This window comes from Ranitomeya imitator, chromosome 5 (assembly GCF_032444005.1).
Source record: "Ranitomeya imitator isolate aRanImi1 chromosome 5, aRanImi1.pri, whole genome shotgun sequence".
Classification (NCBI taxonomy): Eukaryota; Metazoa; Chordata; class Amphibia; order Anura; family Dendrobatidae; genus Ranitomeya; species Ranitomeya imitator.
The window spans coordinates 125,773,270-125,797,960 of record NC_091286.1 but is presented as its reverse complement, the minus strand read 5'-3'; the positions used below and the strand labels follow the sequence as shown (position 1 = coordinate 125,797,960).

At 34.1% G+C, this 24,691-nt stretch overlaps 23 non-coding genes across 23 annotated transcripts; all 23 read right to left on the bottom strand.

The window, feature by feature from the left end:
* Positions 1-779: 779 nt before the first annotated feature.
* On the bottom strand, positions 780-862 carry TRNAL-UAA (transfer RNA leucine (anticodon UAA)). Its single transcript has one exon. It is a non-coding gene; the product is annotated as a tRNA-Leu (tRNA).
* A 1,002-nt stretch (positions 863-1,864) lies between these two features.
* On the bottom strand, positions 1,865-1,947 carry TRNAL-UAA (transfer RNA leucine (anticodon UAA)). The gene has a single exon. It is a non-coding gene; the product is annotated as a tRNA-Leu (tRNA).
* Positions 1,948-2,951: 1,004 nt separating this feature from the next.
* On the bottom strand, positions 2,952-3,034 carry TRNAL-UAA (transfer RNA leucine (anticodon UAA)). Its single transcript has one exon. It is a non-coding gene; the product is annotated as a tRNA-Leu (tRNA).
* Positions 3,035-4,038: 1,004 nt separating this feature from the next.
* On the bottom strand, positions 4,039-4,121 carry TRNAL-UAA (transfer RNA leucine (anticodon UAA)). Its single transcript has one exon. It is a non-coding gene; the product is annotated as a tRNA-Leu (tRNA).
* Positions 4,122-5,125: 1,004 nt separating this feature from the next.
* On the bottom strand, positions 5,126-5,208 carry TRNAL-UAA (transfer RNA leucine (anticodon UAA)). Its single transcript has one exon. It is a non-coding gene; the product is annotated as a tRNA-Leu (tRNA).
* Positions 5,209-6,212: 1,004 nt separating this feature from the next.
* Positions 6,213-6,295, bottom strand: TRNAL-CAA (transfer RNA leucine (anticodon CAA)). The gene has a single exon. It is a non-coding gene; the product is annotated as a tRNA-Leu (tRNA).
* A 1,004-nt stretch (positions 6,296-7,299) lies between these two features.
* TRNAL-UAA (transfer RNA leucine (anticodon UAA)) lies at positions 7,300-7,382 on the bottom strand. Its single transcript has one exon. It is a non-coding gene; the product is annotated as a tRNA-Leu (tRNA).
* A 1,004-nt stretch (positions 7,383-8,386) lies between these two features.
* TRNAL-UAA (transfer RNA leucine (anticodon UAA)) lies at positions 8,387-8,469 on the bottom strand. Its single transcript has one exon. It is a non-coding gene; the product is annotated as a tRNA-Leu (tRNA).
* Positions 8,470-9,473: 1,004 nt separating this feature from the next.
* Positions 9,474-9,556, bottom strand: TRNAL-UAA (transfer RNA leucine (anticodon UAA)). Its single transcript has one exon. It is a non-coding gene; the product is annotated as a tRNA-Leu (tRNA).
* A 775-nt stretch (positions 9,557-10,331) lies between these two features.
* On the bottom strand, positions 10,332-10,414 carry TRNAL-UAA (transfer RNA leucine (anticodon UAA)). Its single transcript has one exon. It is a non-coding gene; the product is annotated as a tRNA-Leu (tRNA).
* Positions 10,415-11,419: 1,005 nt separating this feature from the next.
* TRNAL-CAA (transfer RNA leucine (anticodon CAA)) lies at positions 11,420-11,502 on the bottom strand. The gene has a single exon. It is a non-coding gene; the product is annotated as a tRNA-Leu (tRNA).
* A 990-nt stretch (positions 11,503-12,492) lies between these two features.
* Positions 12,493-12,575, bottom strand: TRNAL-UAA (transfer RNA leucine (anticodon UAA)). The gene has a single exon. It is a non-coding gene; the product is annotated as a tRNA-Leu (tRNA).
* A 1,005-nt stretch (positions 12,576-13,580) lies between these two features.
* TRNAL-CAA (transfer RNA leucine (anticodon CAA)) lies at positions 13,581-13,663 on the bottom strand. Its single transcript has one exon. It is a non-coding gene; the product is annotated as a tRNA-Leu (tRNA).
* Positions 13,664-14,663: 1,000 nt separating this feature from the next.
* Positions 14,664-14,746, bottom strand: TRNAL-CAA (transfer RNA leucine (anticodon CAA)). The gene has a single exon. It is a non-coding gene; the product is annotated as a tRNA-Leu (tRNA).
* A 1,004-nt stretch (positions 14,747-15,750) lies between these two features.
* On the bottom strand, positions 15,751-15,833 carry TRNAL-UAA (transfer RNA leucine (anticodon UAA)). The gene has a single exon. It is a non-coding gene; the product is annotated as a tRNA-Leu (tRNA).
* Positions 15,834-16,838: 1,005 nt separating this feature from the next.
* TRNAL-CAA (transfer RNA leucine (anticodon CAA)) lies at positions 16,839-16,921 on the bottom strand. The gene has a single exon. It is a non-coding gene; the product is annotated as a tRNA-Leu (tRNA).
* Positions 16,922-17,921: 1,000 nt separating this feature from the next.
* Positions 17,922-18,004, bottom strand: TRNAL-CAA (transfer RNA leucine (anticodon CAA)). The gene has a single exon. It is a non-coding gene; the product is annotated as a tRNA-Leu (tRNA).
* A 1,004-nt stretch (positions 18,005-19,008) lies between these two features.
* TRNAL-UAA (transfer RNA leucine (anticodon UAA)) lies at positions 19,009-19,091 on the bottom strand. The gene has a single exon. It is a non-coding gene; the product is annotated as a tRNA-Leu (tRNA).
* A 1,005-nt stretch (positions 19,092-20,096) lies between these two features.
* Positions 20,097-20,179, bottom strand: TRNAL-CAA (transfer RNA leucine (anticodon CAA)). Its single transcript has one exon. It is a non-coding gene; the product is annotated as a tRNA-Leu (tRNA).
* Positions 20,180-21,179: 1,000 nt separating this feature from the next.
* TRNAL-CAA (transfer RNA leucine (anticodon CAA)) lies at positions 21,180-21,262 on the bottom strand. Its single transcript has one exon. It is a non-coding gene; the product is annotated as a tRNA-Leu (tRNA).
* Positions 21,263-22,266: 1,004 nt separating this feature from the next.
* Positions 22,267-22,349, bottom strand: TRNAL-UAA (transfer RNA leucine (anticodon UAA)). Its single transcript has one exon. It is a non-coding gene; the product is annotated as a tRNA-Leu (tRNA).
* A 1,004-nt stretch (positions 22,350-23,353) lies between these two features.
* On the bottom strand, positions 23,354-23,436 carry TRNAL-CAA (transfer RNA leucine (anticodon CAA)). Its single transcript has one exon. It is a non-coding gene; the product is annotated as a tRNA-Leu (tRNA).
* Positions 23,437-24,440: 1,004 nt separating this feature from the next.
* TRNAL-UAA (transfer RNA leucine (anticodon UAA)) lies at positions 24,441-24,523 on the bottom strand. The gene has a single exon. It is a non-coding gene; the product is annotated as a tRNA-Leu (tRNA).
* Between the last annotated feature and the right edge of the window lie 168 nt (positions 24,524-24,691).

The window sequence follows — 24,691 nt, the reverse complement described above, 5'->3', positions numbered from 1 at the left end:
AGTGAATATTGGAATAAAATGCCATCGAGATTAGTCAACAACATTAAGCACAAAGTTTTAGTTTCTTTAAACACTTTAACTTCTCCAAAAAAGCTCATAGTTTTCAAATTCATCACTTTACCATAGGCCAGATTTTCTCCCGCATATTTTACATTTCATGACATCCTACGTACACTGGCCATCTTTTTTTCTGGATTTCCCCCCTCTAGTAGATAATGTTTTTTGTGAATGGATTGCGCTATATTTCTATATTTCTCATATTATTTTAACTTCAAATGTTTCTTTGGGACTGTAGTTTGAATATTTACCTCAGATATTCAAATTTGTCTTATTCCTCACATTTTCCTCAATATTTAAGTTTGGAACCTACTGTAATATCATGCTCTAATGTACTAGAGATTCATCTCATAAAGGAAAAAATAAACATAAAAGGGCCATAGTCAGGTATATTGAAGTGTTAATACTGTTCTATCGGGCAACAAGAACTTTTCTTTTGCTCAAACATTACTCCATTTTCAGAAACCTTGTAGAATTTGAAGTTTAAAAATCATACCAGGAGTGGGGTTCGAACCTCCTCAATTTTTAAGTTTGGAACTTACTGTAATATCATGCTCTAATGTACTAGAAATTCATCTCATAATGGAAAAAATAAACATTAAAGGGCGATACTCAGGGGTTCTGAAAGGTTAATACTGCACTATCTGCCAACAAGAACATTTCTTTTGCAGAAACATTACTCCTTTTTCAGAAATCTCGTAGAATTTCAAGTGTAAAACTCATACCAGGAGTGGGGTTCGAACCCACGAGGATACATATCCATTGGATCTTAAGTCCAACGCCTTAACCACTCGGCCATCCTGGTGAATGCACATGAAGTTTTGGATTTCGTAGGCAGCTAGTGTTTATTGAAAGTGAACTCTTATGAAGTTTGCACTAACAAATTTTTTTTAACACACTTATCAAGAGCCGGACACAGATTTTTACTGGGAACCTTCCTGTTGACTGTAAATTTCATCCAGAAAAAAATATTTTTCCACTATATGTAGATTTTCATTTTTCATTACATGTTTAGTGTGGTGACCAAGAGTGAATATTGGAATAAAATGCCATCGAGATTTGTCAACAACACTAAGCACAAAGTTTTAGTTTCTTTAAACACTTTAACTTCTCCAAGAAAGCTCATAGTTTTCAAATTCATCACTTTACCATAGGCCAGATTTTCTCCCGCATATTTTACATTTCATGACATCCTACGTACACTGGCCATCTTTTTTTCTGGATTACCCCCCTCTATTAGATAATGTTTTTTGTGAATGGATTGCGCTATATTTCTATATTTCTCATATTATTTTAACTTCAAATGTTTCTTTGGGACTGTAGTTTGAATATTTACCTCAGATATTCAAATTTGTCTTATTCCTCACATTTTCCTCAATATTTAAGTTTGGAACCTACTGTAATATCATGCTCTAATGTACTAGAGATTCATCTCATAATGGAAAAAATAAACATAAAAGGGCCATAGTCAGGTATATTGAAGTGTTAATACTGTTCTATCGGGCAACAAGAACTTTTCTTTTGCTCAAACATTACTCCATTTTCAGAAACCTTGTAGAATTTGAAGTATAAAAATCATACCAGGAGTGGGGTTCGAACCTCCTCAATTTTTAAGTTTGGAACTTACTGTAATATCATGCTCTAATGTACTAGAAATTCATCTCATAATGGAAAAAATAAACATTAAAGGGCGATACTCAGGGGTTCTGAAAGGTTAATACTGCACTATCTGCCAACAAGAACATTTCTTTTGCAGAAACATTACTCCTTTTTCAGAAATCTCGTAGAATTTCAAGTGTAAAACTCATACCAGGAGTGGGGTTCGAACCCACGAGGATACATATCCATTGGATCTTAAGTCCAACGCCTTAACCACTCGGCCATCCTGGTGAATGCACATGAAGTTTTGGATTTCGTAGGCAGCTAGTGTTTATTGAAAGTGAACTCTCTTATGAAGTTTGCACTAACAAATTTTTTTTAACACACTTATCAAGAGCCGGACACAGATTTTTACTGGGAACCTTCCTGTTGACTGTAAATTTCATCCAGAAAAAAATATTTTTCCACTATATGTAGATTTTCATTTTTCATTACATGTTTAGTGTGGTGACCAAGAGTGAATATTGGAATAAAATGCCATCGAGATTTGTCAACAACACTAAGCACAAAGTTTTAGTTTCTTTAAACACTTTAACTTCTCCAAGAAAGCTCATAGTTTTCAAATTCATCACTTTACCATAGGCCAGATTTTCTCCCGCATATTTTACATTTCATGACATCCTACGTACACTGGCCATCTTTTTTTCTGGATTACCCCCCTCTATTAGATAATGTTTTTTGTGAATGGATTGCGCTATATTTCTATATTTCTCATATTATTTTAACTTCAAATGTTTCTTTGGGACTGTAGTTTGAATATTTACCTCAGATATTCAAATTTGTCTTATTCCTCACATTTTCCTCAATATTTAAGTTTGGAACCTACTGTAATATCATGCTCTAATGTACTAGAGATTCATCTCATAATGGAAAAAATAAACATAAAAGGGCCATAGTCAGGTATATTGAAGTGTTAATACTGTTCTATCGGGCAACAAGAACTTTTCTTTTGCTCAAACATTACTCCATTTTCAGAAACCTTGTAGAATTTGAAGTATAAAAATCATACCAGGAGTGGGGTTCGAACCTCCTCAATTTTTAAGTTTGGAACTTACTGTAATATCATGCTCTAATGTACTAGAAATTCATCTCATAATGGAAAAAATAAACATTAAAGGGCGATACTCAGGGGTTCTGAAAGGTTAATACTGCACTATCTGCCAACAAGAACATTTCTTTTGCAGAAACATTACTCCTTTTTCAGAAATCTCGTAGAATTTCAAGTGTAAAACTCATACCAGGAGTGGGGTTCGAACCCACGAGGATACATATCCATTGGATCTTAAGTCCAACGCCTTAACCACTCGGCCATCCTGGTGAATGCACATGAAGTTTTGGATTTCGTAGGCAGCTAGTGTTTATTGAAAGTGAACTCTCTTATGAAGTTTGCACTAACAAATTTTTTTTAACACACTTATCAAGAGCCGGACACAGATTTTTACTGGGAACCTTCCTGTTGACTGTAAATTTCATCCAGAAAAAAATATTTTTCCACTATATGTAGATTTTCATTTTTCATTACATGTTTAGTGTGGTGACCAAGAGTGAATATTGGAATAAAATGCCATCGAGATTTGTCAACAACACTAAGCACAAAGTTTTAGTTTCTTTAAACACTTTAACTTCTCCAAGAAAGCTCATAGTTTTCAAATTCATCACTTTACCATAGGCCAGATTTTCTCCCGCATATTTTACATTTCATGACATCCTACGTACACTGGCCATCTTTTTTTCTGGATTACCCCCCTCTATTAGATAATGTTTTTTGTGAATGGATTGCGCTATATTTCTATATTTCTCATATTATTTTAACTTCAAATGTTTCTTTGGGACTGTAGTTTGAATATTTACCTCAGATATTCAAATTTGTCTTATTCCTCACATTTTCCTCAATATTTAAGTTTGGAACCTACTGTAATATCATGCTCTAATGTACTAGAGATTCATCTCATAATGGAAAAAATAAACATAAAAGGGCCATAGTCAGGTATATTGAAGTGTTAATACTGTTCTATCGGGCAACAAGAACTTTTCTTTTGCTCAAACATTACTCCATTTTCAGAAACCTTGTAGAATTTGAAGTATAAAAATCATACCAGGAGTGGGGTTCGAACCTCCTCAATCTTTAAGTTTGGAACTTACTATAATATCATGCTCTAATGTACTAGAAATTCATCTCATAATGGAAAAAATAAACATTAAAGGGCGATACTCAGGGGTTCTGAAAGGTTAATACTGCACTATCTGCCAACAAGAACATTTCTTTTGCAGAAACATTACTCCTTTTTCAGAAATCTCGTAGAATTTCAAGTGTAAAACTCATACCAGGAGTGGGGTTCGAACCCACGAGGATACATATCCATTGGATCTTAAGTCCAACGCCTTAACCACTCGGCCATCCTGGTGAATGCACATGAAGTTTTGGATTTCGTAGGCAGCCAGTGTTTATTGAAAGTGAACTCTCTTATGAAGTTTGCACTAACAAATTTTTTTTAAGACACTTATCAAGAGCCGGACACAGATTTTTACTGGGAACCTTCCTGTTGACTGTAAATTTCATCCAGAAAAAAATATTTTTCCACTATATGTAGATTTTCATTTTTCATTACATGTTTAGTGTGGTGACCAAGAGTGAATATTGGAATAAAATGCCATCGAGATTTGTCAACAACACTAAGCACAAAGTTTTAGTTTCTTTAAACACTTTAACTTCTCCAAGAAAGCTCATAGTTTTCAAATTCATCACTTTACCATAGGCCAGATTTTCTCCCGCATATTTTACATTTCATGACATCCTACGTACACTGGCCATCTTTTTTTCTGGATTACCCCCCTCTATTAGATAATGTTTTTTGTGAATGGATTGCGCTATATTTCTATATTTCTCATATTATTTTAACTTCAAATGTTTCTTTGGGACTGTAGTTTGAATATTTACCTCAGATATTCAAATTTGTCTTATTCCTCACATTTTCCTCAATATTTAAGTTTGGAACCTACTGTAATATCATGCTCTAATGTACTAGAGATTCATCTCATAATGGAAAAAATAAACATAAAAGGGCCATAGTCAGGTATATTGAAGTGTTAATACTGTTCTATCGGGCAACAAGAACTTTTCTTTTGCTCAAACATTACTCCATTTTCAGAAACCTTGTAGAATTTGAAGTATAAAAATCATACCAGGAGTGGGGTTCGAACCTCCTCAATTTTTAAGTTTGGAACTTACTGTAATATCATGCTCTAATGTACTAGAAATTCATCTCATAATGGAAAACATAAACATTAAAGGGCGATACTCAGGGGTTCTGAAAGGTTAATACTGCACTATCTGCCAACAAGAACATTTCTTTTGCAGAAACATTACTCCTTTTTCAGAAATCTCGTAGAATTTCAAGTGTAAAACTCATACCAGGAGTGGGGTTCGAACCCACGAGGATACATATCCATTGGATCTTAAGTCCAACGCCTTAACCACTCGGCCATCCTGGTGAATGCACATGAAGTTTTGGATTTCGTAGGCAGCTAGTGTTTATTGAAAGTGAACTCTCTTATGAAGTTTGCACTAACAAAATTTTTTTAACACACTTATCAAGAGCCGGACACAGATTTTTACTGGGAACCTTCCTGTTGACTGTAAATTTCATCCAGAAAAAAATATTTTTCCACTATATGTAGATTTTCATTTTTCATTACATGTTTAGTGTGGTGACCAAGAGTGAATATTGGAATAAAATGCCATCGAGATTTGTCAACAACACTAAGCACAAAGTTTTAGTTTCTTTAAACACTTTAACTTCTCCAAAAAAGCTCATAGTTTTCAAATTCATCACTTTACCATAGGCCAGATTTTCTCCCGCATATTTTACATTTCATGACATCCTACATACACTGGCCATCTTTTTTTCTGGATTACCCCTCTCTATTAGATAATGTTTTTTGTGAATGGATTGCGCTATATTTCTATATTTCTCATATTATTTTAACTTCAAATGTTTCTTTGGGACTGTAGTTTGAATATTTACCTCAGATATTCAAATTTGTCTTATTCCTCACATTTTCCTCAATATTTAAGTTTGGAACCTACTGTAATATCATGCTCTAATGTACTAGAGATTCATCTCATAATGGAAAAAATAAACATAAAAGGGCCATAGTCAGGTATATTGAAGTGTTAATACTGTTCTATCGGGCAACAAGAACTTTTCTTTTGCTCAAACATTACTCCATTTTCAGAAACCTTGTAGAATTTGAAGTATAAAAATCATACCAGGAGTGGGGTTCGAATCTCCTCAATTTTTAAGTTTGGAACTTACTGTAATATCATGCTCTAATGTACTAGAAATTCATCTCATAATGGAAAAAATAAACATTAAAGGGCGATACTCAGGGGTTCTGAAAGGTTAATACTGCACTATCTGCCAACAAGAACATTTCTTTTGCAGAAACATTACTCCTTTTTCAGAAATCTCGTAGAATTTCAAGTGTAAAACTCATACCAGGAGTGGGGTTCGAACCCACGAGGATACATATCCATTGGATCTTGAGTTCAACGCCTTAACCACTCGGCCATCCTGGTGAATACACATAAAGTTTTGGATTTCGTAGGCAGCTAGTGTTTATTGAAAGTGAACTCTCATACGAAGTTTGCACTAACAAATTTTTTTTAAGACACTTATCAAGAGCCGGACACAGATTTTTACTGGGAACCTTCCTGTTGACTGTAAATTTCATCCAGAAAAAAATATTTTTCCACTATATGTAGATTTTCATTTTTCATTACATGTTTAGTGTGGTGACCAAGAGTGAATATTGGAATAAAATGCCATCGAGATTTGTCAACAACACTAAGCACAAAGTTTTAGTTTCTTTAAACACTTTAACTTCTCCAAAAAAGCTCATAGTTTTCAAATTCATCACTTTACCATAGGCCAGATTTTCTCCCGCATATTTTACATTTCATGACATCCTACGTACACTGGCCATCTTTTTTTCTGGATTACCCCCCTCTATTAGATAATGTTTTTTGTGAATGGATTGCGCTATATTTCTATATTTCTCATATTATTTTAACTTCAAATGTTTCTTTGGGACTGTAGTTTGAATATTTACCTCAGATATTCAAATTTGTCTTATTCCTCACATTTTCCTCAATATTTAAGTTTGGAACCTACTGTAATATCATGCTCTAATGTACTAGAGATTCATCTCATAATGGAAAAAATAAACATAAAAGGGCCATAGTCAGGTATATTGAAGTGTTAATACTGTTCTATCGGGCAACAAGAACTTTTCTTTTGCTCAAACATTACTCCATTTTCAGAAACCTTGTAGAATTTGAAGTATAAAAATCATACCAGGAGTGGGGTTCGAACCTCCTCAATTTTTAAGTTTGGAACTTACTATAATATCATGCTCTAATGTACTAGAAATTCATCTCATAATGGAAAAAATAAACATTAAAGGGCGATACTCAGGGGTTCTGAAAGGTTAATACTGCACTATCTGCCAACAAGAACATTTCTTTTGCAGAAACATTACTCCTTTTTCAGAAATCTCGTAGAATTTCAAGTGTAAAACTCATACCAGGAGTGGGGTTCGAACCCACGAGGATACATATCCATTGGATCTTAAGTCCAACGCCTTAACCACTCGGCCATCCTGGTGAATGCACATGAAGCTTCGGATTTCGTAGGCAGCTAGTGTTTATTGAAAGTGAACTCTCTTATGAAGTTTGCACTAACAAATTTTTTTTAACACACTTATCAAGAGCCGGACACAGATTTTTACTGGGAACCTTCCTGTTGACTGTAAATTTCATCCAGAAAAAAATATTTTTCCACTATATGTAGATTTTCATTTTTCATTACATGTTTAGTGTGGTGACCAAGAGTGAATATTGGAATAAAATGCCATCGAGATTTGTCAACAACACTAAGCACAAAGTTTTAGTTTCTTTAAACACTTTAACTTCTCCAAAAAAGCTCATAGTTTTCAAATTCATCACTTTACCATAGGCCAGATTTTCTCCCGCATATTTTACATTTCATGACATCCTACATACACTGGCCATCTTTTTTTCTGGATTACCCCCCTCTATTAGATAATGTTTTTTGTGAATGGATTGCGCTATATTTCTATATTTCTCATATTATTTTAACTTCAAATGTTTCTTTGGGACTGTAGTTTGAATATTTACCTCAGATATTCAAATTTGTCTTATTCCTCACATTTTCCTCAATATTTAAGTTTGGAACCTACTGTAATATCATGCTCTAATGTACTAGAGATTCATCTCATAATGGAAAAAATAAACATAAAAGGGCCATAGTCAGGTATATTGAAGTGTTAATACTGTTCTATCGGGCAACAAGAACTTTTCTTTTGCTCAAACATTACTCCATTTTCAGAAACCTTGTAGAATTTGAAGCATAAAAATCATACCAGGAGTGGGGTTCGAACCTCCTCAATTTTTAAGTTTGGAACTTACTGTAATATCATGCTCTAATGTACTAGAAATTCATCTCATAATGGAAAAAATAAACATTAAAGGGCGATACTCAGAGGTTCTGAAAGGTTAATACTGCACTATCTGCCAACAAGAACATTTCTTTTGCAGAAACATTACTCCTTTTTCAGAAATCTCGTAGAATTTCAAGTGTAAAACTCATACCAGGAGTGGGGTTCGAACCCACGAGGATACATATCCATTGGATCTTAAGTCCAACGCCTTAACCACTCGGCCATCCTGGTGAATGCACATGAAGTTTTGGATTTCGTAGGCAGCTAGTGTTTATTGAAAGTGAACTCTCTTATGAAGTTTGCACTAACAAATTTTTTTTAACACACTTATCAAGAGCCGGACACAGATTTTTACTGGGAACCTTCCTGTTGACTGTAAATTTCATCCAGAAAAAAATATTTTTCCACTATATGTAGATTTTCATTTTTCATTACATGTTTAGTGTGGTGACCAAGAGTGAATATTGGAATAAAATGCCATCGAGATTTGTCAACAACACTAAGCACAAAGTTTTAGTTTCTTTAAACACTTTAACTTCTCCAAGAAAGCTCATAGTTTTCAAATTCATCACTTTACCATAGGCCAGATTTTCTCCCGCATATTTTACATTTCATGACATCCTACGTACACTGGCCATCTTTTTTTCTGGATTACCCCCCTCTATTAGATAATGTTTTTTGTGAATGGATTGCGCTATATTTCTATATTTCTCATATTATTTTAACTTCAAATGTTTCTTTGGGACTGTAGTTTGAATATTTACCTCAGATATTCAAATTTGTCTTATTCCTCACATTTTCCTCAATATTTAAGTTTGGAACCTACTGTAATATCATGCTCTAATGTACTAGAGATTCATCTCATAATGTAAAAAATAAACATAAAAGGGCCATAGTCAGGTATATTGAAGTGTTAATACTGTTCTATCGGGCAACAAGAACTTTTCTTTTGCTCAAACATTACTCCATTTTCAGAAACCTTGTAGAATTTGAAGTATAAAAATCATACCAGGAGTGGGGTTCGAACCTCCTCAATTTTTAAGTTTGGAACTTACTATAATATCATGCTCTAATGTACTAGAAATTCATCTCATAATGGAAAAAATAAACATTAAAGGGCGATACTCAGGGGTTCTGAAAGGTTAATACTGCACTATCTGCCAACAAGAACATTTCTTTTGCAGAAACATTACTCCTTTTTCAGAAATCTCGTAGAATTTCAAGTGTAAAACTCATACCAGGAGTGGGGTTCGAACCCACGAGGATACATATCCATTGGATCTTAAGTCCAACACCTTAACCACTCGGCCATCCTGGTGAATGCACATGAAGTTTTGGATTTCGTAGGCAGCTAGTGTTTATTGAAAGTGAACTCTCTTATGAAGTTTGCACTAACAAATTTTTTTTAACACACTTATCAAGAGCCGGACACAGATTTTTACTGGGAACCTTCCTGTTGACTGTAAATTTCATCCAGAAAAAAATATTTTTCCACTATATGTAGATTTTCATTTTTCATTACATGTTTAGTGTGGTGACCAAGAGTGAATATTGGAATAAAATGCCATCGAGATTTGTCAACAACACTAAGCACAAAGTTTTAGTTTCTTTAAACACTTTAACTTCTCCAAAAAAGCTCATAGTTTTCAAATTCATCACTTTACCATAGGCCAGATTTTCTCCCGCATATTTTACATTTCATGACATCCTACATACACTGGCCATCTTTTTTTCTGGATTACCCCCCTCTATTAGATAATGTTTTTTGTGAATGGATTGCGCTATATTTCTATATTTCTCATATTATTTTAACTTCAAATGTTTCTTTGGGACTGTAGTTTGAATATTTACCTCAGATATTCAAATTTGTCTTATTCCTCACATTTTCCTCAATATTTAAGTTTGGAACCTACTGTAATATCATGCTCTAATGTACTAGAGATTCATCTCATAATGGAAAAAATAAACATAAAAGGGCCATAGTCAGGTATATTGAAGTGTTAATACTGTTCTATCGGGCAACAAGAACTTTTCTTTTGCTCAAACATTACTCCTTTTTCAGAAATCTCGTAGAATTTCAAGTGTAAAACTCATACCAGGAGTGGGGTTCGAACCCACGAGGATACATATCCATTGGATCTTAAGTCCAACGCCTTAACCACTCGGCCATCCTGGTGAATGCGCATGAAGTTTTGGATTTCGTAGGCAGCTAGTGTTTATTGAAAGTGAACTCTCTTATGAAGTTTGCACTAACAAATTTTTTTTAAGACACTTATCAAGAGCCGGACACAGATTTTTACTGGGAACCTTCCTGTTGACTGTAAATTTCATCCAGAAAAAAATATTTTTCCACTATATGTAGATTTTCATTTTTCATTACATGTTTAGTGTGGTGACCAAGAGTGAATATTGGAATAAAATGCCATCGAGATTTGTCAACAACACTAAGCACAAAGTTTTAGTTTCTTTAAACACTTTAACTTCTCCAAGAAAGCTCATAGTTTTCAAATTCATCACTTTACCATAGGCCAGATTTTCTCCCGCATATTTTACATTTCATGACATCCTACGTACACTGGCCATCTTTTTTTCTGGATTACCCCCCTCTATTAGATAATGTTTTTTTGTGAATGGATTGCGCTATATTTCTATATTTCTCATATTATTTTAACTTCAAATGTTTCTTTGGGACTGTAGTTTGAATATTTACCTCAGATATTCAAACTTGTCTTATTCCTCACATTTTCCTCAATATTTAAGTTTGGAACCTACTGTAATATCATGCTCTAATGTACTAGAGATTCATCTCATAATGGAAAAAATAAACATAAAAGGGCCATAGTCAGGTATATTGAAGTGTTAATACTGTTCTATCGGGCAACAAGAACTTTTCTTTTGCTCAAACATTACTCCATTTTCAGAAACCTTGTAGAATTTGAAGTATAAAAATCATACCAGGAGTGGGGTTCGAACCTCCTCAATTTTTAAGTTTGGAACTTACTGTAATATCATGCTCTAATGTACTAGAAATTCATCTCATAATGGAAAAAATAAACATTAAAGGGCGATACTCAGGGGTTCTGAAAGGTTAATGCTGCACTATCTGCCAACAAGAACATTTCTTTTGCAGAAACATTACTCCTTTTTCAGAAATCTCGTAGAATTTCAAGTGTAAAACTCATACCAGGAGTGGGGTTCGAACCCACGAGGATACATATCCATTGGATCTTGAGTCCAACGCCTTGACCACTCGGCCATCCTGTTGAATGCACATGAAGTTTTGGATTTCGTAGGCAGCTAGTGTTTATTGAAAGTGAACTCTCATACGAAGTTTGCACTAACAAATTTTTTTTAAGACACTTATCAAGAGCCGGACACAGATTTTTACTGGGAACCTTCCTGTTGACTGTAAATTTCATCCAGAAAAAAATATTTTTCCACTATATGTAGATTTTCATTTTTCATTACATGTTTAGTGTGGTGACCAAGAGTGAATATTGGAATAAAATGCCATCGAGATTTGTCAACAACACTAAGCACAAAGTTTTAGTTTCTTTAAACACTTTAACTTCTCCAAAAAAGCTCATAGTTGTCAAATTCATCACTTTACCATAGGCCAGATTTTCTCCCGCATATTTGACATTTCATGACATCCTACGTACACTGGCCATCTTTTTTTCTAGATTACCCCCCTCTAGTAGATAATGTTTTTTGTGAATGGATTGCGCTATATTTCTATATTTCTCATATTATTTTAACTTCAAATGTTTCTTTGGGACTGTAGTTTGAATATTTACCTCAGATATTCAAATTTGTCTTATTCCTCACATTTTCCTCAATATTTAAGTTTGGAACCTACTGTAATATCATGCTCTAATGTACTAGAGATTCATCTCATAATGGAAAAAATAAACATAAAAGGGCCATAGTCAGGTATATTGAAGTGTTAATACTTTTCTATCGGGCAACAAGAACTTTTCTTTTGCTCAAACATTACTCCATTTTCAGAAACCTTGTAGAATTTGAAGTATAAAAATCATACCAGGAGTGGGGTTCGAACCTCCTCAATTTTTAAGTTTGGAACTTACTGTAATATCATGCTCTAATGTACTAGAAATTCATCTCATAATGGAAAAAATGAACATTAAAGGTTCTGAAAGGTTAATACTGCACTATCTGCCAACAAGAACATTTCTTTTGCAGAAACATTACTCCTTTTTCAGAAATCTCGTAGAATTTCAAGTGTAAAACTCATACCAGGAGTGGGGTTCGAACCCACGAGGATACATATCCATTGGATCTTAAGTCCAACGCCTTAACCACTCGGCCATCCTGGTGAATGCGCATGAAGTTTTGGATTTCGTAGGCAGCTAGTGTTTATTGAAAGTGAACTCTCTTATGAAGTTTGCACTAACAAATTTTTTTTAAGACACTTATCAAGAGCCGGACACAGATTTTTACTGGGAACCTTCCTGTTGACTGTAAATTTCATCCAGAAAAAAATATTTTTCCACTATATGTAGATTTTCATTTTTCATTACATGTTTAGTGTGGTGACCAAGAGTGAATATTGGAATAAAATGCCATCGAGATTTGTCAACAACACTAAGCACAAAGTTTTAGTTTCTTTAAACACTTTAACTTCTCCAAGAAAGCTCATAGTTTTCAAATTCATCACTTTACCATAGGCCAGATTTTCTCCCGCATATTTTACATTTCATGACATCCTACGTACACTGGCCATCTTTTTTTCTGGATTACCCCCCTCTATTAGATAATGTTTTTTTGTGAATGGATTGCGCTATATTTCTATATTTCTCATATTATTTTAACTTCAAATGTTTCTTTGGGACTGTAGTTTGAATATTTACCTCAGATATTCAAACTTGTCTTATTCCTCACATTTTCCTCAATATTTAAGTTTGGAACCTACTGTAATATCATGCTCTAATGTACTAGAGATTCATCTCATAATGGAAAAAATAAACATAAAAGGGCCATAGTCAGGTATATTGAAGTGTTAATACTGTTCTATCGGGCAACAAGAACTTTTCTTTTGCTCAAACATTACTCCATTTTCAGAAACCTTGTAGAATTTGAAGTATAAAAATCATACCAGGAGTGGGGTTCGAACCTCCTCAATTTTTAAGTTTGGAACTTACTGTAATATCATGCTCTAATGTACTAGAAATTCATCTCATAATGGAAAAAATAAACATTAAAGGGCGATACTCAGGGGTTCTGAAAGGTTAATGCTGCACTATCTGCCAACAAGAACATTTCTTTTGCAGAAACATTACTCCTTTTTCAGAAATCTCGTAGAATTTCAAGTGTAAAACTCATACCAGGAGTGGGGTTCGAACCCACGAGGATACATATCCATTGGATCTTGAGTCCAACGCCTTGACCACTCGGCCATCCTGTTGAATGCGCATGAAGTTTTGGATTTCGTAGGCAGCTAGTGTTTATTGAAAGTGAACTCTCATACGAAGTTTGCACTAACAAATTTTTTTTAAGACACTTATCAAGAGCCGGACACAGATTTTTACTGGGAACCTTCCTGTTGACTGTAAATTTCATCCAGAAAAAAATATTTTTCCACTATATGTAGATTTTCATTTTTCATTACATGTTTAGTGTGGTGACCAAGAGTGAATATTGGAATAAAATGCCATCGAGATTTGTCAACAACACTAAGCACAAAGTTTTAGTTTCTTTAAACACTTTAACTTCTCCAAAAAAGCTCATAGTTGTCAAATTCATCACTTTACCATAGGCCAGATTTTCTCCCGCATATTTGACATTTCATGACATCCTACGTACACTGGCCATCTTTTTTTCTAGATTACCCCCCTCTAGTAGATAATGTTTTTTGTGAATGGATTGCGCTATATTTCTATATTTCTCATATTATTTTAACTTCAAATGTTTCTTTGGGACTGTAGTTTGAATATTTACCTCAGATATTCAAATTTGTCTTATTCCTCACATTTTCCTCAATATTTAAGTTTGGAACCTACTGTAATATCATGCTCTAATGTACTAGAGATTCATCTCATAATGGAAAAAATAAACATAAAAGGGCCATAGTCAGGTATATTGAAGTGTTAATACTTTTCTATCGGGCAACAAGAACTTTTCTTTTGCTCAAACATTACTCCATTTTCAGAAACCTTGTAGAATTTGAAGTATAAAAATCATACCAGGAGTGGGGTTCGAACCTCCTCAATTTTTAAGTTTGGAACTTACTGTAATATCATGCTCTAATGTACTAGAAATTCATCTCATAATGGAAAAAATGAACATTAAAGGTTCTGAAAGGTTCTGAAAGGTTAATACTGCACTATCTGCCAACAAGAACATTTCTTTTGCAGAAACATTACTCCTTTTTCAGAAATCTCGTAGAATTTCAAGTGTAAAACTCATACCAGGAGTGGGGTTCGAACCCACGAGGATACATATCCATTGGATCTTGAGTCCAACGCCTTAACCACTCGGCCATCCTGGTGAATACACATAAAGTTTTGGATTTCGTAGGCAGCTAGTGTTTATTGAAAGTGAACTCTCATACGAAGTTTGCACTAACAAATTTTTTTTAAGACACTTATCAAGAGCCGGACACAGATTTTTACTGGGAACCTTCCTGTTGACTGTAAATTTCATCCAGAAAAAAATATTTTTCCACTATATGTAGATTTTCATTTTTCATTACATGTTTAGTATGGTGACCAAGAGTGAATATTGGAATAAAATGCCATCGAGATTTGTCAACAACACTAAGCACAAAGTTTTAGTTTCTTTAAACACTTTAACTTCTCCAAGAAAGCTCATAGTTTTCAAATTCATCACTTTACCATAGGCCAGATTTTCTCCCGCATATTTTACATTTCATGACATCCTACGTACACTGGCCATCTTTTTTTCTGGATTACCCCCCTCTATTAGATAATGTTTTTTGTGAATGGATTGCGCTATATTTCTATATTTCTCATATTATTTTAACTTCAAATGTTTCTTTGGGACTGTAGTTTGAATATTTACCTCAGATATTCAAATTTGTCTTATTCCTCACATTTTCCTCAATATTTCAGTTTGGAACCTACTGTAATATCATGCTCTAATGTACTAGAGATTCATCTCATAATGGAAAAAATAAACATAAAAGGGCCATAGTCAGGTATATTGAAGTGTTAATACTGTTCTATCGGGCAACAAGAACTTTTCTTTTGCTCAAACATTACTCCATTTTCAGAAACCTTGTAGAATTTGAAGTATAAAAATCATACCAGGAGTGGGGTTCGAACCTCCTCAATTTTTAAGTTTGGAACTTACTGTAATATCATGCTCTAATGTACTAGAAATTCATCTCATAATGGAAAAAATAAACATTAAAGGGCGATACTCAGGGGTTCTGAAAGGTTAATACTGCACTATCTGCCAACAAGAACATTTCTTTTGCAGAAACATTACTCCTTTTTCAGAAATCTCGTAGAATTTCAAGTGTAAAACTCATACCAGGAGTGGGGTTCGAACCCACGAGGATACATATCCATTGGATCTTAAGTCCAACGCCTTAACCACTCGGCCATCCTGGTGAATGCGCATGAAGTTTTGGATTTCGTAGGCAGCTAGTGTTTATTGAAAGTGAACTCTCTTATGAAGTTTGCACTAACAAATTTTTTTTAAGACACTTATCAAGAGCCGGACACAGATTTTTACTGGGAACCTTCCTGTTGACTGTAAATTTCATCCAGAAAAAAATATTTTTCCACTATATGTAGATTTTCATTTTTCATTACATGTTTAGTGTGGTGACCAAGAGTGAATATTGGAATAAAATGCCATCGAGATTTGTCAACAACACTAAGCACAAAGTTTTAGTTTCTTTAAACACTTTAACTTCTCCAAGAAAGCTCATAGTTTTCAAATTCATCACTTTACCATAGGCCAGATTTTCTCCCGCATATTTTACATTTCATGACATCCTACGTACACTGGCCATCTTTTTTTCTGGATTACCCCCCTCTATTAGATAATGTTTTTTTGTGAATGGATTGCGCTATATTTCTATATTTCTCATATTATTTTAACTTCAAATGTTTCTTTGGGACTGTAGTTTGAATATTTACCTCAGATATTCAAACTTGTCTTATTCCTCACATTTTCCTCAATATTTAAGTTTGGAACCTACTGTAATATCATGCTCTAATGTACTAGAGATTCATCTCATAATGGAAAAAATAAACATAAAAGGGCCATAGTCAGGTATATTGAAGTGTTAATACTGTTCTATCGGGCAACAAGAACTTTTCTTTTGCTCAAACATTACTCCATTTTCAGAAACCTTGTAGAATTTGAAGTATAAAAATCATACCAGGAGTGGGGTTCGAACCTCCTCAATTTTTAAGTTTGGAACTTACTGTAATATCATGCTCTAATGTACTAGAAATTCATCTCATAATGGAAAAAATAAACATTAAAGGGCGATACTCAGGGGTTCTGAAAGGTTAATGCTGCACTATCTGCCAACAAGAACATTTCTTTTGCAGAAACATTACTCCTTTTTCAGAAATCTCGTAGAATTTCAAGTGTAAAACTCATACCAGGAGTGGGGTTCGAACCCACGAGGATACATATCCATTGGATCTTGAGTCCAACGCCTTGACCACTCGGCCATCCTGTTGAATGCACATGAAGTTTTGGATTTCGTAGGCAGCTAGTGTTTATTGAAAGTGAACTCTCATACGAAGTTTGCACTAACAAATTTTTTTTAAGACACTTATCAAGAGCCGGACACAGATTTTTACTGGGAACCTTCCTGTTGACTGTAAATTTCATCCAGAAAAAAATATTTTTCCACTATATGTAGATTTTCATTTTTCATTACATGTTTAGTGTGGTGACCAAGAGTGAATATTGGAATAAAATGCCATCGAGATTTGTCAACAACACTAAGCACAAAGTTTTAGTTTCTTTAAACACTTTAACTTCTCCAAAAAAGCTCATAGTTGTCAAATTCATCACTTTACCATAGGCCAGATTTTCTCCCGCATATTTGACATTTCATGACATCCTACGTACACTGGCCATCTTTTTTTCTAGATTACCCCCCTCTAGTAGATAATGTTTTTTGTGAATGGATTGCGCTATATTTCTATATTTCTCATATTATTTTAACTTCAAATGTTTCTTTGGGACTGTAGTTTGAATATTTACCTCAGATATTCAAATTTGTCTTATTCCTCACATTTTCCTCAATATTTAAGTTTGGAACCTACTGTAATATCATGCTCTAATGTACTAGAGATTCATCTCATAATGGAAAAAATAAACATAAAAGGGCCATAGTCAGGTATATTGAAGTGTTAATACTTTTCTATCGGGCAACAAGAACTTTTCTTTTGCTCAAACATTACTCCATTTTCAGAAACCTTGTAGAATTTGAAGTATAAAAATCATACCAGGAGTGGGGTTCGAACCTCCTCAATTTTTAAGTTTGGAACTTACTGTAATATCATGCTCTAATGTACTAGAAATTCATCTCATAATGGAAAAAATGAACATTAAAGGTTCTGAAAGGTTCTGAAAGGTTAATACTGCACTATCTGCCAACAAGAACATTTCTTTTGCAGAAACATTACTCCTTTTTCAGAAATCTCGTAGAATTTCAAGTGTAAAACTCATACCAGGAGTGGGGTTCGAACCCACGAGGATACATATCCATTGGATCTTGAGTCCAACGCCTTAACCACTCGGCCATCCTGGTGAATACACATAAAGTTTTGGATTTCGTAGGCAGCTAGTGTTTATTGAAAGTGAACTCTCATACGAAGTTTGCACTAACAAATTTTTTTTAAGACACTTATCAAGAGCCGGACACAGATTTTTACTGGGAACCTTCCTGTTGACTGTAAATTTCATCCAGAAAAAAATATTTTTCCACTATATGTAGATTTTCATTTTTCATTACATGTTTAGTATGGTGACCAAGAGTGAATATTGGAATAAAATGCCATCGAGATTTGTCAACAACACTAAGCACAAAGTTTTAGTTTCTTTAAACACTTTAACTTCTCCAAGAAAGCTCATAGTTTTCAAATTCATCACTTTACCATAGGCCAGATTTTCTCCCGCATATTTTACATTTCATGACATCCTACGTACACTGGCCATCTTTTTTTCTGGATTACCCCCCTCTATTAGATAATGTTTTTTGTGAATGGATTGCGCTATATTTCTATATTTCTCATATTATTTTAACTTCAAATGTTTCTTTGGGACTGTAGTTTGAATATTTACCTCAGATATTCAAATTTGTCTTATTCCTCACATTTTCCTCAATATTTCAGTTTGGAACCTACTGTAATATCATGCTCTAATGTACTAGAGATTCATCTCATAATGGAAAAAATAAACATAAAAGGGCCATAGTCAGGTATATTGAAGTGTTAATACTGTTCTATCGGGCAACAAGAACTTTTCTTTTGCTCAAACATTACTCCATTTTCAGAAACCTTGTAGAATTTGAAGTATAAAAATCATACCAGGAGTGGGGTTCGAACCTCCTCAATTTTTAAGTTTGGAACTTACTGTAATATCATGCTCTAATGTACTAGAAATTCATCTCATAATGGAAAAAATAAACATTAAAGGGCGATACTCAGGGGTTCTGAAAGGTTAATACTGCACTATCTGCCAACAAGAACATTTCTTTTGCAGAAACATTACTCCTTTTTCAGAAATCTCGTAGAATTTCAAGTGTAAAACTCATACCAGGAGTGGGGTTCGAACCCACGAGGATACATATCCATTGGATCTTAAGTCCAACGCCTTAACCACTCGGCCATCCTGGTGAATGCGCATGAAGTTTTGGATTTCGTAGGCAGCTAGTGTTTATTGAAAGTGAACTCTCTTATGAAGTTTGCACTAACAAATTTTTTTTAAGACACTTATCAAGAGCCGGACACAGATTTTTACTGGGAACCTTCCTGTTGACTGTAAATTTCATCCAGAAAAAAATATTTTTCCACTATATGTAGATTTTCATTTTTCATTACATGTTTAGTGTGGTGACCAAGAGTGAATATTGGAATAAAATGCCATCGAGATTTGTCAACAACACTAAGCACAAAGTTTTAGTTTCTTTAAACACTTTAACTTCTCCAAGAAAGCTCATAGTTTTCAAATTCATCACTTTACCATAGGCCAGATTTTCTCCCGCATATTTTACATTTCATGACATCCTACGTACACTGGCCATCTTTTTTTCTGGATTACCCCCCTCTATTAGATAATGTTTTTTTGTGAATGGATTGCGCTATATTTCTATATTTCTCATATTATTTTAACTTCAAATGTTTCTTTGGGACTGTAGTTTGAATATTTACCTCAGATATTCAAACTTGTCTTATTCCTCACATTTTCCTCAATATTTAAGTTTGGAACCTACTGTAATATCATGCTCTAATGTACTAGAGATTCATCTCATAATGGAAAAAATAAACATAAAAGGGCCATAGTCAGGTATATTGAAGTGTTAATACTGTTCTATCGGGCAACAAGAACTTTTCTTTTGCTCAAACATTACTCCATTTTCAGAAACCTTGTAGAATTTGAAGTATAAAAATCATACCAGGAGTGGGGTTCGAACCTCCTCAATTTTTAAGTTTGGAACTTACTGTAATATCATGCTCTAATGTACTAGAAATTCATCTCATAATGGAAAAAATAAACATTAAAGGGCGATACTCAGGGGTTCTGAAAGGTTAATGCTGCACTATCTGCCAACAAGAACATTTCTTTTGCAGAAACATTACTCCTTTTTCAGAAATCTCGTAGAATTTCAAGTGTAAAACTCATACCAGGAGTGGGGTTCGAACCCACGAGGATACATATCCATTGGATCTTGAGTCCAACGCCTTGACCACTCGGCCATCCTGTTGAATGCACATGAAGTTTTGGATTTCGTAGGCAGCTAGTGTTTATTGAAAGTGAACTCTCATACGAAGTTTGCACTAACAAATTTTTTTTAAGACACTTATCAAGAGCCGGACACAGATTTTTACTGGGAACCTTCCTGTTGACTGTAAATTTCATCCAGAAAAAAATATTTTTCCACTATATGTAGATTTTCATTTTTCATTACATGTTTAGTGTGGTGACCAAGAGTGAATATTGGAATAAAATGCCATCGAGATTTGTCAACAACACTAAGCACAAAGTTTTAGTTTCTTTAAACACTTTAACTTCTCCAAAAAAGCTCATAGTTGTCAAATTCATCACTTTACCATAGGCCAGATTTTCTCCCGCATATTTGACATTTCATGACATCCTACGTACACTGGCCATCTTTTTTTCTAGATTACCCCCCTCTAGTAGATAATGTTTTTTGTGAATGGATTGCGCTATATTTCTATATTTCTCATATTATTTTAACTTCAAATGTTTCTTTGGGACTGTAGTTTGAATATTTACCTCAGATATTCAAATTTGTCTTATTCCTCACATTTTCCTCAATATTTAAGTTTGGAACCTACTGTAATATCATGCTCTAATGTACTAGAGATTCATCTCATAATGGAAAAAATAAACATAAAAGGGCCATAGTCAGGTATATTGAAGTGTTAATACTTTTCTATCGGGCAACAAGAACTTTTCTTTTGCTCAAACATTACTCCATTTTCAGAAACCTTGTAGAATTTGAAGTATAAAAATCATACCAGGAGTGGGGTTCGAACCTCCTCAATTTTTAAGTTTGGAACTTACTGTAATATCATGCTCTAATGTACTAGAAATTCATCTCATAATGGAAAAAATGAACATTAAAGGTTCTGAAAGGTTCTGAAAGGTTAATACTGCACTATCTGCCAACAAGAACATTTCTTTTGCAGAAACATTACTCCTTTTTCAGAAATCTCGTAGAATTTCAAGTGTAAAACTCATACCAGGAGTGGGGTTCGAACCCACGAGGATACATATCCATTGGATCTTGAGTCCAACGCCTTAACCACTCGGCCATCCTGGTGAATACACATAAAGTTTTGGATTTCGTAGGCAGCTAGTGTTTATTGAAAGTGAACTCTCATACGAAGTTTGCACTAACAAATTTTTTTTAAGACACTTATCAAGAGCCGGACACAGATTTTTACTGGGAACCTTCCTGTTGACTGTAAATTTCATCCAGAAAAAAATATTTTTCCACTATATGTAGATTTTCATTTTTCATTACATGTTTAGTATGGTGACCAAGAGTGAATATTGGAATAAAATGCCATCGAGATTTGTCAACAACACTAAGCACAAAGTTTTAGTTTCTTTAAACACTTTAACTTCTCCAAGAAAGCTCATAGTTTTCAAATTCATCACTTTACCATAGGCCAGATTTTCTCCCGCATATTTTACATTTCATGACATCCTACGTACACTGGCCATCTTTTTTTCTGGATTACCCCCCTCTATTAGATAATGTTTTTTGTGAATGGATTGCGCTATATTTCTATATTTCTCATATTATTTTAACTTCAAATGTTTCTTTGGGACTGTAGTTTGAATATTTACCTCAGATATTCAAATTTGTCTTATTCCTCACATTTTCCTCAATATTTCAGTTTGGAACCTACTGTAATATCATGCTCTAATGTACTAGAGATTCATCTCATAATGGAAAAAATAAACATAAAAGGGCCATAGTCAGGTATATTGAAGTGTTAATACTGTTCTATCGGGCAACAAGAACTTTTCTTTTGCTCAAACATTACTCCATTTTCAGAAACCTTGTAGAATTTGAAGTATAAAAATCATACCAGGAGTGGGGTTCGAACCTCCTCAATTTTTAAGTTTGGAACTTACTGTAATATCATGCTCTAATGTACTAGAAATTCATCTCATAATGGAAAAAATAAACATTAAAGGGCGATACTCAGGGGTTCTGAAAGGTTAATACTGCACTATCTGCCAACAAGAACATTTCTTTTGCAGAAACATTACTCCTTTTTCAGAAATCTCGTAGAATTTCAAGTGTAAAACTCATACCAGGAGTGGGGTTCGAACCCACGAGGATACATATCCATTGGATCTTAAGTCCAACGCCTTAACCACTCGGCCATCCTGGTGAATGCACATGAAGTTTTGGATTTCGTAGGCAGCTAGTGTTTATTGAAAGTGAACTCTCTTATGAAGTTTGCACTAACAAATTTTTTTTAACACACTTATCAAGAGCCGGACACAGATTTTTACTGGGAACCTTCCTGTTGACTGTAAATTTCATCCAGAAAAAAATATTTTTCCACTATATGTAGATTTTCATTTTTCATTACATGTTTAGTGTGGTGACCAAGAGTGAATATTGGAATAAAATGCCATCGAGATTTGTCAACAACACTAAGCACAAAGTTTTAGTTTCTTTAAACACTTTAACTTCTCCAAAAAAGCTCATAGTTTTCAAATTCATCACTTTACCATAGGCCAGATTTTCTCCCGCATATTTTACATTTCATGACATCCTACGTACACTGGCCATCTTTTTTTCTGGATTACCCCCCTCTATTAGATAATGTTTTTTGTGAATGGATTGCGCTATATTTCTATATTTCTCATATTATTTTAACTTCAAATGTTTCTTTGGGACTGTAGTTTGAATATTTACCTCAGATATTCAAATTTGTCTTATTCCTCACATTTTCCTCAATATTTAAGTTTGGAACCTACTGTAATATCATGCTCTAATGTACTAGAGATTCATCTCATAATGGAAAAAATAAACATAAAAGGGCCATAGTCAGGTATATTGAAGTGTTAATACTGTTCTATCGGGCAACAAGAACTTTTCTTTTGCTCAAACATTACTCCATTTTCAGAAACCTTGTAGAATTTGAAGTATAAAAATCATACCAGGAGTGGGGTTCGAATCTCCTCAATTTTTAAGTTTGGAACTTACTGTAATATCATGCTCTAATGTACTAGAAATTCATCTCATAATGGAAAAAATAAACATTAAAGGGCGATACTCAGGGGTTCTGAAAGGTTAATACTGCACTATCTGCCAACAAGAACATTTCTTTTGCAGAAACATTACTCCTTTTTCAGAAATCTCGTAGAATTTCAAGTGTAAAACTCATACCAGGAGTGGGGTTCGAACCCACGAGGATACATATCCATTGGATCTTGAGTTCAACGCCTTAACCACTCGGCCATCCTGGTGAATACACATAAAGTTTTGGATTTCGTAGGCAGCTAGTGTTTATTGAAAGTGAACTCTCATACGAAGTTTGCACTAACAAATTTTTTTTAAGACACTTATCAAGAGCCGGACACAGATTTTTACTGGGAACCTTCCTGTTGACTGTAAATTTCATCCAGAAAAAAATATTTTTCCACTATATGTAGATTTTCATTTTTCATTACATGTTTAGTATGGTGACCAAGAGTGAATATTGGAATAAAATGCCATCGAGATTTGTCAACAACACTAAGCACAAAGTTTTAGTTTCTTTAAACACTTTAACTTCTCCAAGAAAGCTCATAGTTTTCAAATTCATCACTTTACCATAGGCCAGATTTTCTCCCGCATATTTTACATTTCATGACATCCTACGTACACTGGCCATCTTTTTTTCTGGATTACCCCCCTCTATTAGATAATGTTTTTTGTGAATGGATTGCGCTATATTTCTATATTTCTCATATTATTTTAACTTCAAATGTTTCTTTGGGACTGTAGTTTGAATATTTACCTCAGATATTCAAATTTGTCTTATTCCTCACATTTTCCTCAATATTTCAGTTTGGAACCTACTGTAATATCATGCTCTAATGTACTAGAGATTCATCTCATAATGGAAAAAATAAACATAAAAGGGCCATAGTCAGGTATATTGAAGTGTTAATACTGTTCTATCGGGCAACAAGAACTTTTCTTTTGCTCAAACATTACTCCATTTTCAGAAACCTTGTAGAATTTGAAGTATAAAAATCATACCAGGAGTGGGGTTCGAACCTCCTCAATTTTTAAGTTTGGAACTTACTGTAATATCATGCTCTAATGTACTAGAAATTCATCTCATAATGGAAAAAATAAACATTAAAGGGCGATACTCAGGGGTTCTGAAAGGTTAATACTGCACTATCTGCCAACAAGAACATTTCTTTTGCAGAAACATTACTCCTTTTTCAGAAATCTCGTAGAATTTCAAGTGTAAAACTCATACCAGGAGTGGGGTTCGAACCCACGAGGATACATATCCATTGGATCTTAAGTCCAACGCCTTAACCACTCGGCCATCCTGGTGAATGCACATGAAGTTTTGGATTTCGTAGGCAGCTAGTGTTTATTGAAAGTGAACTCTCTTATGAAGTTTGCACTAACAAATTTTTTTTAACACACTTATCAAGAGCCGGACACAGATTTTTACTGGGAACCTTCCTGTTGACTGTAAATTTCATCCAGAAAAAAATA